The sequence below is a fragment of the Cydia strobilella genome, chromosome 11 (genome assembly GCF_947568885.1).
Source record: "Cydia strobilella chromosome 11, ilCydStro3.1, whole genome shotgun sequence".
NCBI classification, from domain to species: Eukaryota; Metazoa; Arthropoda; class Insecta; order Lepidoptera; family Tortricidae; genus Cydia; species Cydia strobilella.
The window spans coordinates 4878030-4891721 of record NC_086051.1 but is presented as its reverse complement, the minus strand read 5'-3'; the positions used below and the strand labels follow the sequence as shown (position 1 = coordinate 4891721).

Below are 13692 nucleotides of genomic sequence, written 5' to 3'. Positions count from 1 at the left end.
GATGTGTGTTGAAAAGCTTCGTGAGGATGCCTCGAAGTTCGACTGGAGTGGGGTGTTGGAGGCTGCTTCAGTAGATGAGAAGGTATCGCTCTTTAACTCTGCTCTAACTCATCTCTACGATGTTCACGCCCCTATACGCCCGGTAAAAATTAAGCACCTTCCTGCTCCCTGGCTTACTGAGGACATTAGGTTACTAATAGCAAAAAAGAATTTGGCTAAATCTAGATTCAGGGGATACCCTACAGACAAAAATAAGGCTAAGTACCATGCTTTACGGAATCGTTGCAGTACAATGTGCCGAGATGCTCAGAGGCGACACATTCACAATTCCGTAGAAAATGGGAACCCCGCCAAAGTTTGGAAGTTCTTAAAGTCACTTGGAGTTGGGAAGCAACCTCAAAACTCAATCAGTGATAGCGTTGACCTCGACCAGCTTAACCTGCATTTTTCTTCTTCTGCCACTTTTTCTGGGTCAGTTAAGTTGGACACCCTTAACTTTCTTTCAAATATCCCAACTCCTGACTATCCCCCTTTCTCTCTTGCTCAATTTACTGACAGTGACGTTAAGAAGAACGTAATAGCCATCTCGTCTAATGCCGTTGGAGTCGATAATCTGAGCCGAAACATGATCCTTCCCCTCATTGACCTCATAGCTCCTATTATCACCTGTATCCTCAATAGCTCCATTTCTTCTAATGTTTTCCCGTCGCTTTGGAAAGATGCCGACGTCATTCCTTTGCCTAAAAAATCCAGTCCTTCCGCCTTCTCAGACTACCGTCCTATTTCCATTCTTCCTTTCCTCTCTAAAGTTCTAGAGCGTCTAGTACATCAGCAACTTACTTCTTTTTTGAACAGACACGCGCTCATGAACCCATACCAATCCGGATTCCGTACAGGCCACAGCACAACTACTGCTCTTGTAAAAATTACTGACGATATCCGGGCCGGTATGGATAATCGTAAGATCACGGTATTATCGCTTCTGGATTTCAGTAATGCTTTCAACACGGTTGACTTCGACATCTTTTAGGCATATTGCGTTCACTTAATGTATCTCCTGCGAGAGTTGACTGGTTTCACAGTTACTTAGTAGGGCGTCGGCAGCGTATAAAGGCGGATTCCTATCGATCTTCGTGGTGCAACACGCTTGCTGGTGTCCCACAGGGCGGCGTGTTGTCTCCTCTTCTTTTTTCTATCTTCATAAACTCTATCACTTCCAATATTTTGTCCTCCTACCACCTTTACGCTGACGACCTTCAAATCTACTCTCAGGGCTCTGTTACCGATCTATCACAGACTATCTGCGCCATGAACACTGACTTGGAGAGTATTTTAAATTGGAGTAAACGTTACGGTCTCAAGGTTAACCCTACTAAAACTCAGGTTATAGTCATAGGTAGCTCAAAGCTCACTGCCCGGATTGATTTAGGTTCTCTACCTGCCATTGTATTTGACGGTATTCAGATTCCCTACTCTCTCCAGGTAAAGAATCTCGGTGTCATGATGGACCAGAGTCTCTCTTGGGTACCTCAGGTGAATGAGGTTAGCAGGAAAATGTTTGCTGCAACTGCATCACTCCGCAGACTCCGTAATTTCTTGCCTTACGCCACTAAGATTGCGCTAGCTCAATCCCTCTTATTGCCCATATTAGATTATGCCGACATTTGCTATCTGGACCTTACAGAGGACCAGCTGAATAAGCTCGAGCGCCTCCAGAATCTCGGTATAAGGTTTATATTTGGAAATTTGACCATGTGTCACAGTTCCGTTCTCAGCTCAAGTGGCTTCCTATTCGTCTTCGCCGTGATTCTCATGTTCTCGCCCTTCTCTATGGCATTCTCTTTAACCCCGCTACACCACCTTATCTCAAAGAGCGTTTCAAGTATCTCTCTTCTATCAGATGTTCTCAGACTCATATTCTTGCTTCTTCCTCATCTACTTCTAAATTTTATAATAGCTCTTTTACCTTCCGGGCTGTTCGGCTGTGGAATGCTTTACCAGTAGAATTAAGATTAGCTAAATCTCTCCCCATATTCAAAAATCAGCTAAAACTATACTTTCTATCTCTGCCTTAAGTTGCCATTTTATATATTGTATATATGCTTGTATAAATATATATTATATATATATATATTGTATTGTATATTTATTTGTGTGTTAGGTTTCGTTTTAATACTTATATGTATAAGTAGTAATTGTAGTATGTGTGTTTGTGTTTAACAGTCTCCATATTTAGCTCTTTGCACTACCTGTTGACTTTTGTATGAGTTCTACATTTCCTGCTACCCAAAGGTTGTCTGGAAGAGATCGCTTTTTAGCGATAAGACCGCCTGTTGTTACCTGGTTCTATTTTTTCTTTAAATATTTCTTTGTAGTTTTACATGTATGTAAAATGTATAATTTTGGTGCAATAAAGAATATTTACTTACTTACTTACTTAGGTGCCTATGTAATTTACATCTTAAATGACTCTATAGGCACTATGTAAGTAATTTGAACCCAAATCTCATGATTAGTTAGATTGATGTAATAATCTTTTAATAAGTGTAATCTTTAAATAATATTTAGTTTTTTTTTTCAAAGAAATAAAGAGTACCTCGATTAAAACCGAAAACACTTAATTAATAACAAAATTAGAAGAAAATGAAACCTAAAATTTAAATTTCTTTTTCTTTTTAATCTTTTTGATTATTACAATGGATTATCTGCCATTTGTACACAAAAACGGTTTTTATCGACCATGTTTTTATGTATTATAAACTTGTTAGAAGGGCAGTATTGTCAACTCATGGTAAATTGCGAAAAATATAATATATCGTTTGCACAAAGCTTTTTACAATACCCTCAGCTGTGTATGTTTTAAAGCTATATTAATGACATTGGATAACAATGTTAGTGTTCTATACGGGGAAGCGTTATCCATATTGGAGGAAATTACTCTTGTTATTTCCATGGGGAGAAAATAATAGGTAAATATCTACAAAATACAGAATATTCATACAAGAATCTGCAAAGGCGCAATGTATAAAATGTGACGTTTTTAACCAAAAGGTACCAAATTGTCGTTTGTCGATAAGGTTGATTTCAAATTGAAGCTATATGGAAATAGCGCCTTATTAACAACCGACATTAAGTACCCTTTTGCTTGAGAATGGCACAAATGATAGGAAATTATTTACTCATTTTATTTAACTTACTTTAACATTGGAGGAAGTTCACAACTATTTATTTTAATTTAAAACACTACCTATACTTTATAATCATCAGAATGACTGTTTCAGTATGAATGAAACGAAGGCCATAATAGAGGACCTTCGGAAAATGCTTAGATAAAGGGAAAATTGGAAAAAAATCACTGTCTCGAGCGAGACTCGAACCTGCGATTCCGGGATACTGCACCGCCACTACCAACTGAGATACCGAGACACCCTCGTCGGGCGAATGTCTCCACTGTATCCTTTACCTTCTTAAGCCTGGCTGCATGAACACTTATACGAATTTGTGTTACGCTCGTGCTCGTCTCATCTAGGGCGTTGGTGCACACTACACGAATTTGTGCTCCGCTCGTGCTCGGCTGGTCTTGTGTAGATGCACCTTAGATAAGATAAGATAAGATAAGATAAGATACATTTATTGATAAAATTGTACAAAGACCTTAAGAGCTACCTATTCGCAGAAATAGTATGCCTACTACTGATAACTACCGGTATTTAAAAATAACTGTCAAATCTGGTTAATATGTAGTAGATTCTGGTCTCCTGGCCATTATTTTGTTATAGGGCATATTAAGCTTACACGAATGCTTTTTGAAATAATCAAGTTAAAATGTCACTAAAAAACAAAACACAAAATCGTCCATTTTACTGAAATGTTCCTGTATACAATACAGTCAAATCTGACTTTACTTCTAAATTAAACACGTGTGGGTATGAAAGGTGAACTGCCCGATACGCGATATCCCTGCCCGCAGCCTCAATCCATCAGCAGCTTACCCTCCCCATATTGAAGATGCCCATTAATCCGATCGGCTCCTCAATTTGTTACATATAAGATTAAAATCTTACCACTATTTACTATTGGTGAACCGAACTGCGAAACGGGAAGTTTGGTACCGTCTTAGGAGCTAAATGTAACTAGAAATGTGCTGGAGAGTTTGTGTTATTTACTGTTTGAAGAATTAATAAAAGATACTCTTTTTTTGCGAGAGGGGGCAAGCGGAAAAACATCCTAGAGTTCAAAATCTACAGTAAATAAAAAATCGAATATCCATGCATACAAGCAACCGTTGACAGCCATAATAATACAGCTAGGCCCTTGGATATCCCCAATCCAGTACATCTGCCCGCTCACACGGGGTGAGACTGGCTAATCCGCTGCAGCGATCACCTACGCCAGTCACTATCACAAAGTCTTAACTACCCTTTAACGCCATCCGACATAAACCTTTTAGCCCTGAATGTGTCTTGCACTCTCGTATATTATGCAAGCACTTTTAAAGGGACTTAGACTTTGCTTACGAAATTAACGCGCAGTCTTAGTAGATCTTTGAAGAAATCCGAGGCATGGATGAGACAAGCTGAGATTAAACTAAGTTAAAGCCTTAAGATAAATATTAACTATTCGAAAGTCGCTGAAAGCATCAACATATTCGTTGAAAACAAAAGTTAGCAAGTTGTCTAAGATTAGCAAGAACAGAGTACTTTTAAATAAGTATGAAGCTATCCAAGTTGATACCATAATTAAGAATTTTATTAGAGGGGAAATATAAACTAAATCAGTCAAAAAGTCCTATAGTCAATGACATGTACTGTTACTTTCTTTAGTCGTAAATGTTAACGACTAAGTTCTTTGTAACACTTTTCAACAAAAAACGAGAGCATTGTAAAGCAGCCAAAACATTCCCACAAATGCTTTAAAATTTTACTCGTTTATTTACCTTAAGGGAAACCGGAAACCTTACACAATTGAATACAGTCAATACACAAAAAGCGACGCTCACAATCAGAGCTTGCCTGAAAAGCGTCTGTCTGTCTGAAAAGGCACCCTGAATACCGGCACCTCAATAGCGATTTAACACTTCCCTTAATGGTGTATAGTTTTTAATAGAACACGGTGTATAAAACTGAAAGGTTTTAATCAGTAACGAGTTGCGTATGCAGGGCTACGTAGCTCGTTCGTAGTGACAAAGAAAACTGGGTGCGTAGCCAACATGCCAATCCTTAACGCTCCGTAGCGCTAGCGAACGAAACGCAACTGTCACTTTCGCACTAAATAATATGAAAAAGTGATAGAGAGACACAGAGCGTAGCGCAAACGATTGCCACCTTGGCTAGGCACCCTGATCTCTTTTATCTTAGTTTCATTGAGAATGTTGAATAAATCCTACTTTGATGCGAGCGCTTGAAGCTTTTATTTTTACAGCCAGTCAGTAAAATTTTGTTCAGTAACCGGTCGCTTTACCACTGAGGGCTAATTAGCCAATTGGAAAATGGGCAGGTTTCACCGTGGGTAAAATGGGCGACTTGACATTGACTCATTATTATTCACAACGAAGGGACTTAATCGCGTAAAATAAGTTTTAAATTTACCTCCGACGTTTCGAGGACGGTGTTGTCCCCATGGTTTCGGAGAAGACTGTCTAAAGTTGACATCAACATCATCTAGGCGCGCCAGTTTTTTGAACTGCGCGTTGTGAATAATAATGAGTAAAAATCGTGAAAATTTAAATCAGTGTGTTTGACATTGACTGTTACTCAACTATATATGAGCCGTTGAAGCGGCAATCGAAGTTTAAACATTGACCTTAGGTTAGTTTCATTTTGACCTTATGTTGTCGCCTATGATTAGTTAATAGGTGTCATTGCTGAATTATGGAGTATGGGGTTCTTCAAAAAAGGAGTGTACAGGTTTTTAAAGGGTCGGCAACGCGCGTGTAATTTCTCCGGTGTTGCAGGCGTCCATAGGCTACGGTAACTGCTTATCATCAGGCGGGCCGTATGCTTGATTGCCACCGACGTGGTATAAAAAAAAGAGGAAACATACAAAAAACTCGTGTAGGTAGTAGGTATTTACGCGTATAGACGTCAAAGATTCAGCGTGTTTTGCTATAATATAATTGTGGAAACTAAACGCTGTCTGCCTCGTTACCCGCCCCTCTTATCATTTCTACAATAAATAACTGACCTAAATTGCCTGCAAATGCTTTTTTTAACAAAAATTGTTAATGTTGTCTGTACCTAATCCTTGGTACAATGATAATGCGTACTTTTATTAACTGATCCTTCCTATAACTGGCAGTTGGCAGTGCGTTACTTAAGGGGCCCACTGACTTTCAGTTCGCCGGACGATATCGGCCTGTCAGTTGTTCGGAACTGTCAAATTTTTGTTCTAACTGACAGGCCGATATCGTCCGGCGGACTGGTAATCAGTGGGCCCCTTTAGTTTATAAACTCGCGTGTTGGGGCTCGGTATATTAACACCAACACTACCAATTTGTTACCCACTTCATGATTTATGTGGAGATGGGCAGACATCGTGTGAGCTGTGAAATTGTATGGAGAAATTATGAATGAATTAATTAATAAAGTCGCCATGCACTTTTACGGCTGATGGTACCTAATAATTAGACCTTATACGTATCATATGATTAAAATCATTTATTTACATACAAGATATATACAGTGATAGTTACTACTAAACGAAATTAATAACTAGCTTAAATCTAAAATAGGCCCTTGAGGCATTGTACCAAGGATGCTGGCGGCATTTCCTCGCTATGGTATCATACATTTTACTAACCACACGTATCGATAGACTTTTTGCAAGGGTAATATTTTGCTCTCTACGCATATTGACCAAATTATACCCAGTACGCATAATGCCAACACGAGTGATCAGTCGCAAAATGACCTACCTTGAATAATACGCGAAATGACCAAACGCAAATCGCCCAATACGCATAATGCCAACACGAGCGACATTTGTCCTACGATTAGCTGACCTGAATTATATCAATATAGGTAGGTAGGTTAGGTTCGTTAGGTAGCTTCAGACGCCCGAAGGGCAAACAGTCCAGAAATACGAGCCTCGCGAAGCGGGGCTCCGTCTAGTTAAGTTGTGAAGGAAATGTTTTTTGAAAAGAAACGATTAGCTATTTTGTTCAATTTGCGTTTGGTCATTTCGCGTATTATTCATTTTGGGACTGATCGCTCGTGTTGGCATAAAACGTATTGGTCAATTTACGTATGTCATTCTGCGTAGTAAGTAGGTACTTTGTTCATTCTGCGTATTGGTCAATATGCGTATAGAGAAATATTTTTCTAACAAAGCACGCATTTCTCTCTATATACACGTTAATGTGTCAAAAAGCGTGTAGAATTGGGCTTACCTGCCCCGAGTGATTAATCTTTCAGGGCGTGACTCTACAGAGTCACGCCCTGAATTTTACTGGAGGTTCAGAGGCACAATTTGAGTTGCTATTATTAGGTATGTTTATAATTTACAGGGGTCATTGCTACATCTGGACTGCAGATTTTTAAAAGTATTTTTCTATGTTTCTTGCTCTCTAACCTATATTGTTTTTATATTCTCTTTAATCCTCGATTTATTTCTGATGGCTTATGGTTCAGTTTTTAATGCAATTTTAATATTATAATACATAATGTAAATACAAAAACTCTTGTTTCGGGCCCTAGCAACTCCGTAATAGAATAGTTTGAGCGGATCTCACCTTAAAATACCGACCTTTGAGAATTACCTAGGTACATTACCACATTGTGTCATACTTCTGATGGGATCACGTCATAAAGTCATCTTAAGCGGGAAATCGCAATAAAACGTGATAAAATATATGAAAACAAGTTGTAGGGACCATGAATACAGTAAGTACTGCATATTTTAATAACAAAACTTCCGTGAGACACAGACATATTAAATATATTAATAACGGGTCACTCACGTGTTTTAAGTCGAAAACGCTCGACATGTTTCACTCCGTCCCGAGGAGCGTCGTCAGGAGCTTGCGTCGACGGTGACGGACCGGCGCAGACGCGTGGACGGGCAGCGGCGGAGAGGAGAGTCTGCGCCGGTCCGTCACCGTCGACGCAAGCTCCTGATGACGCTCCTCGGTACGGAGTGAAACATGTCGAGCGTTTTCGACTTAAAACACGTGAGTGACCCGTTATTAATATATTTAATAAGTACAGCATATTACGCGGGAAACTGTGTTTAAAAGCAATTGTACTAAGCACACGGGTTCTACTGTGTCGTCTTATGCACCGTTGCGCCAACGGGTCGATTCGGCCCGATCAGAGGCGTATTTAAAAATTTGGCGTTTTGGTCCTTGCCGCCCCCCATGACCCATGAAGCACCCATGAAGTAAACACTAAAGCATAATTTTCTCTTAGTGCCTTTCTGCAGAGCTTAGAATCGAACCTATAGCCAATTGTGAGCGAGGCCGACGGCCGAGCTCTGCATAAGGGTGGAGGCCTGTGGAGCGTCCGATTGCGGCGTGCTGCCCTGTGAGGCTGAAGGCCGAACTGCAGAAAAACAGAGCTTAAAGCACTGGTCATGTCTAAGGGAGGCTGAAGGCTACGAATATGATTAAAGTTTTCTGCAGGTCCAAGAGACTTAAAGGGCGAGCTTCAGTGGAGCTGAGCTGGGACAAAAACCTATGTCCAAGTAGACGAGCTCTGCATATTGCTAAAGTCCTGGATTGTCTAATTGTGGCGCTTTTCCCTGCAAAGCCAAAGGTCGATGTGGAAAAAAATCAATGTTGGAATTGGAACAATGACCAAGTTAAAGTGACACGTGACACCAAAGGCCGAGCTACGCAAGGCCGAAGACTGAGCTGAAGGAGGGGAGAGTTTGACCTTTGGCGTTCGCTCAAATTAAAGCGGAGGCGCGACTTGTTGGAAATGCTGGAATGCTTCTTCTGGAAGGCGCGACTTTTAAGCTTTTCAGGGCTCGCAACCTGACCTGTTAGTCCGCTATTCTTATTATGACGAAGCGTCAGCGAAGGTCTCCGTTTTAACTCGGACATTTTGCTTTGGTATGTCCAGGTGTTTTCCTCTACAGGGCGCAAATCTTTACCGATTCTCGTGAAATTTTGTGACCAGATTCTATGATAAAATAGATTTTTTTGTCGATCCAGTTTTAGGAAAATTTTCAAAATGCGTAAATTGGCATAAAGGACTTAGGTCTCCCCAGATATATCGATGCGCATTAAGCAAAAGCCGATAGGAAAAAGCTTTATGTCCGCGCAATAGGAGCGAAAAAGCAGGCGCCGGCAGATGCGAGCCGAGCCGAATGACGATTTTTTCGCTCTTATTGCGCAGACATAAAGCTTTTTTCTATCGGATTTTGCCGATTCCGCGTCGACATACTCGGGGAACCCTTAAGTGCCAAAAGCGCCTATATGGGGCTTACGACCATTGTGAGTTCACTGTGATAACGACTCAACGAAAACCTAAAAACAGTTTGTTCAGAATCGATAGGAGACTCGATTGTGCTATATTTTAATGGAGGTAATTTTTTTATTGTTTTTTATTATTTTTACATGCTCAGTCTACAAGTTTGTAATGCAACAATATCAATAACTATCACAGACCTAAAAATTATGCTAATGTCATCCTAGTTCTGTGATAACTATATAGCATTTGACACGTTATTTGTCAATGAGCAATACCCTTAACTGGCCATTGGTAAACCTTATCTCGTTGCAGTAAGGTATGCAAATGGTCAGTTAACAGTGTTTACGATGGTAACTAGCAATTGTTTGATGTCACTAAAACGACGAAGTATCTTGTGTAGAATTACCAGTCGAAGAGAATTGTTAAGAAAACTAAACAACGAATTTTTTTTTAATATTTATCGGATTAAAGAATAAACACTCAAGATGAGTTTAAAATAAAATAATCTGTTGGGGTGTCTCAGGTTTTCAGTGGCTCAAGTAACACCGTGTATATAGTGTACGGTTTCCGGTTGACGTCGGCAACAGCGTTTGGACGCCGTGCGCCACAGAGGTACGGACGTCGTACACGATATAGCGGCTGCTGACGCAATGGCCGGCGCCTAGACGTCGCTCACGGCGTTTATGCCGTCAAGCATGCAGCGCTAAAAAGTATCTGGAGCCTTAAGGCGATGTGAACAGCGACGTCACAGGGCGACATCATGAGAACTCGACGACTATCCAACGTGGGTAAAGAAGATAGAAGGCAAAGGGGCGCAAACGCACTGTAAAAATTGTAATGTCTACTGGAAGTAGACAACGAATAAGTAGTTACTTACTTAAAATTAAATTATGTCTAGTACCAGTAACACCACAAAAAAAAATTGGGGCGCCACTGAGGCACCCAAAACTGAAAGCAACTGAAAGGCAGCGGCGGCCTGCGCCGCCCCCCGCAGCCTGCCGCCCCGGGCCATGGCCCCCTTGGCCCTAGGGTAAATACGCCCCTGGGCCCGATGCAATATTCGTTATAACAAATTGCCGCACCGAAAGTATAAAGCTGTCACTAGCTCATGAGCGCACCAGTAAGCACTAACAAAATGTATACTTACGTCAAGGAACACATACATCATGGCAGCCGTTATCTCGTCTCCATTGGCTGCATTAGCACGCGCTTCCTGATCCGGCGGGCGTATCTCTTCCGCAGATAGCTTGTGTGTTCACTTACTGTCAAAGGGTTAGGTATTTGTATATACATATGTATGTACCTTGTACCTTGTACCTGTACCTTGATATATACATATGTATGTACAAACAGCAGAAGTTGATATACTTAGTGTCTTTTTTATTTAATTTTGAGTCGTGGATGTGAGTCAATCGGTCCTCACTAGAGATACGGGCGGCCGGTTGCTCTTTTGTTTAAACGGGCCCACTGACTATCAGTCCGCCGGACGATATCGGCCTGTCATTTAGAACAAAAATTTGACTGTTCCGAACAACTGACAGGCCGATATCGTCCGGCGGACTGGTAGTCAGTGGGCCCCTTTATAAAAGCTATATTTGTGCTGTATTTGTTGTGTTCAAAGGGTAGAGCGACATTTGAATTTTTTCCATGCCATGCCATTGACGTTTCAGACCAATACTTTTTTAACAAAAATTACTTGAATCCCCATAAGACAAAAAATACATATCTTCGTAGCTTAGAATATCTCATTATAATGGACACAGATCACCAAAATATATATTTTTATGTTATAAAAATAAATGGAATAAATTTTAATTTCATGAGTTTCGTCATTTAAACTCAATCAACAACTCAACTCAAATTGCAATAGAGTTTGGCTCTACTTATCGACCGAATCAATTCCGCTCGTGTCAAATCGTCTGAGTCGTGTCAAATCGTCTGAGTCGCGTCCAATTGTATTGTGAGGGTATGGTTACTTAAAAATATTAATCATCACCAATAAAATAGATTATATGACCTTTGCAGATTTAATCGAGAATCGCAAAAAAAATCGTTTCTAATTTGCATTATCACAACCCTATAATTCCTTTTTGACAATGTGTCAGCCTACCCTTCGAGTTTGAAAAAGAAAAAGACTAGAGTCAATCTAATCTACAATAACCTTTGCATCGACTTGAATAGAACAAAGTGAAGGAAAGTCATTATACTTACATCATATTTTCATAGAAATTTGACATTAAGGAAGACATTTCCAAACTTTGTCTTTGCAAATGTCATGCAGAGTTAGCTGGGTCCAACTCTATTAAGCTGGCGAAAATTATCTATGGCGGTCTTCACATTGGGACATCGCTATACTATAGACCAGCCATTCTCAAAGTATGCTCCGCGGACCCCTGGGGCTCCGCAGAGCCTCTGTTGCGGCTCCGCGAGAATACTTGTAATAATAAGAAAAGAAACTCAGTTCTTCTATACTCTATATGTACGGTATATCTGGTCCACAGTGACGAACGAAATTTTTTTTATTGGGGCTGCGTCAAATATTTTACTTTCCAAGAGAAAAAAATCGAACCGAAAATACCTCAAATCGTTAAAACGTCTTATAAACAAAAGAATACAGTGGCGTTCTGCATAAACGCTCTACAAGCCTAAATTAACTGTCAGGGAATTGTTAACAATTTAACACATATCAGTCAAAGAACATGGGTCAAAATCATATTAAAATAATAATAAAATATCCATATATTTATATACCTCGTGTTTATATATATAATTTTTTGATATTTTTATACGTTTTTATTTTTAGTTTTAATCGTGTGTCGATAGATAGCAGTAAATTTACTGTGACTACAAAATTTACTATGACAGTAACCCTCTATACTATCTATTATCTTTGTTTGTCTGAATCTGTCATTGCGGCTTAATACGAGTATGTAGGTATTTGTAAGAAAGGGAAAAAAATATAAATTAAGTACCTGTAGTTTACCTCTTCTTGTGTTCCTGTTTTCTTTTATATTGTTTTCTTTTATTAAAAGATGTGCAATAAGAAGTATTTGTAAATAAGTAATTGAGGCTTGTAAAGTTTTGTTAATAATAAAATAAGGGAATCAAAGATAAGGTCATGAGTAGACGCAAGAACACTAAAAGATTAATTTCGGAGCTACTCACGTAGCATCGGTGGTTCAGTGGTAGAATGCTCGCCTGCCACGCGGGCGGCCCGGGTTCGATTCCCGGCCGATGCATGATCTTTTTGTGTTTTATTATTGCTTTTATTTTAGCGCACAGAGAGGTTATTTACATTTTTACCATCAACATTAGTTTTTTATTCAAATATCTCTGTTATCTCATCAAGTTATCATATCTAACATGAGTAACATGGAACTGGAAAAGACCGAATCCCGAACAACATCAAGCAGCCTGGAACAAATAGGCATTCTATTGTTATTATTCATTGAAAATCAACCAACATTGTATTCCAAGTTTATTCACGTCGCACAATATTTCAATTTAATCCAAACAATACAGTTTCCTTTGGCCGTATCTCCGAACATTTGCTCCAACTCGCTTCAGCGATTCAAGCGCCTGCGTGTTTGAAATAGCAACGTTCACTCAGTTAGAGGCACATTGCTCATCGAAAATAGTAAATTGGCGATTTTTAATGGTGGAATGGTTTTTATTTCACGCCGTGATGCCCGTGATGCGAAAAATGTAACTAGCCATTGGAAATACGATTTTACAGTTAATGGTTTTGTGGAAAATGTTACACTATTTCTTTTAGTTCGTTTCGTGATAGAGAATTTGTGAAAAGAAATGATTTTATATTTTACCAGTATGCAGGTATAGGGCCTGTAAAAGATGTCCTTGAATAATAATAAAAATATAGCCATGTTCATTAAATACATAGATACAGGTAGGTATCGCAGCTAGCCATCGTCTGTGTTTGCGTATTTCTCGCTTAGTGCGAAATGAGAATTTTTTATCTGTATTTATACTCCACAAGACTGTGTCCGTCCTGCTTATTATTAAACTTCCGATATAATTCGTTTACCAGCCCGCAATCCGTTCGTTATTGTATAGCGGAAAGCTCCGCAAATCTTCACGGCAAGGGTTTTAATTAAAAATATGTCAGGGATTAGGGGAGGGTGTTAGAGGTTGCGAGTGCAGCAAATTGGGTGCAGGATGCCCTGATGTTTAATAATATGTGATGTAATAATATTGTTATTGTAGGTGCATGTTAGTATTTGTAGGGGGTTTTAGAGTGCCAACGTTGTTTCCATCGCATAGA

The 13692-nt window shown here is 39.6% G+C and overlaps 1 long non-coding RNA gene and 1 other non-coding gene across 2 annotated transcripts in view; both read left to right on the top strand.

The window, feature by feature from the left end:
* Positions 1–2197: 2197 nt before the first annotated feature.
* The window catches only part of LOC134745415 (uncharacterized), a 164983-nt gene continuing 153488 nt past the window's right edge, over positions 2198–13692 (top strand). Inside the window, exon 1 of the long non-coding RNA XR_010128172.1 lies at positions 2198–2332. This is a non-coding gene — a long non-coding RNA (uncharacterized LOC134745415). The remainder of the gene's footprint in view (positions 2333–13692) is intronic.
* On the top strand, positions 12579–12649 carry Trnag-gcc (transfer RNA glycine (anticodon GCC)). The gene has a single exon. It is a non-coding gene; the product is annotated as a tRNA-Gly (tRNA).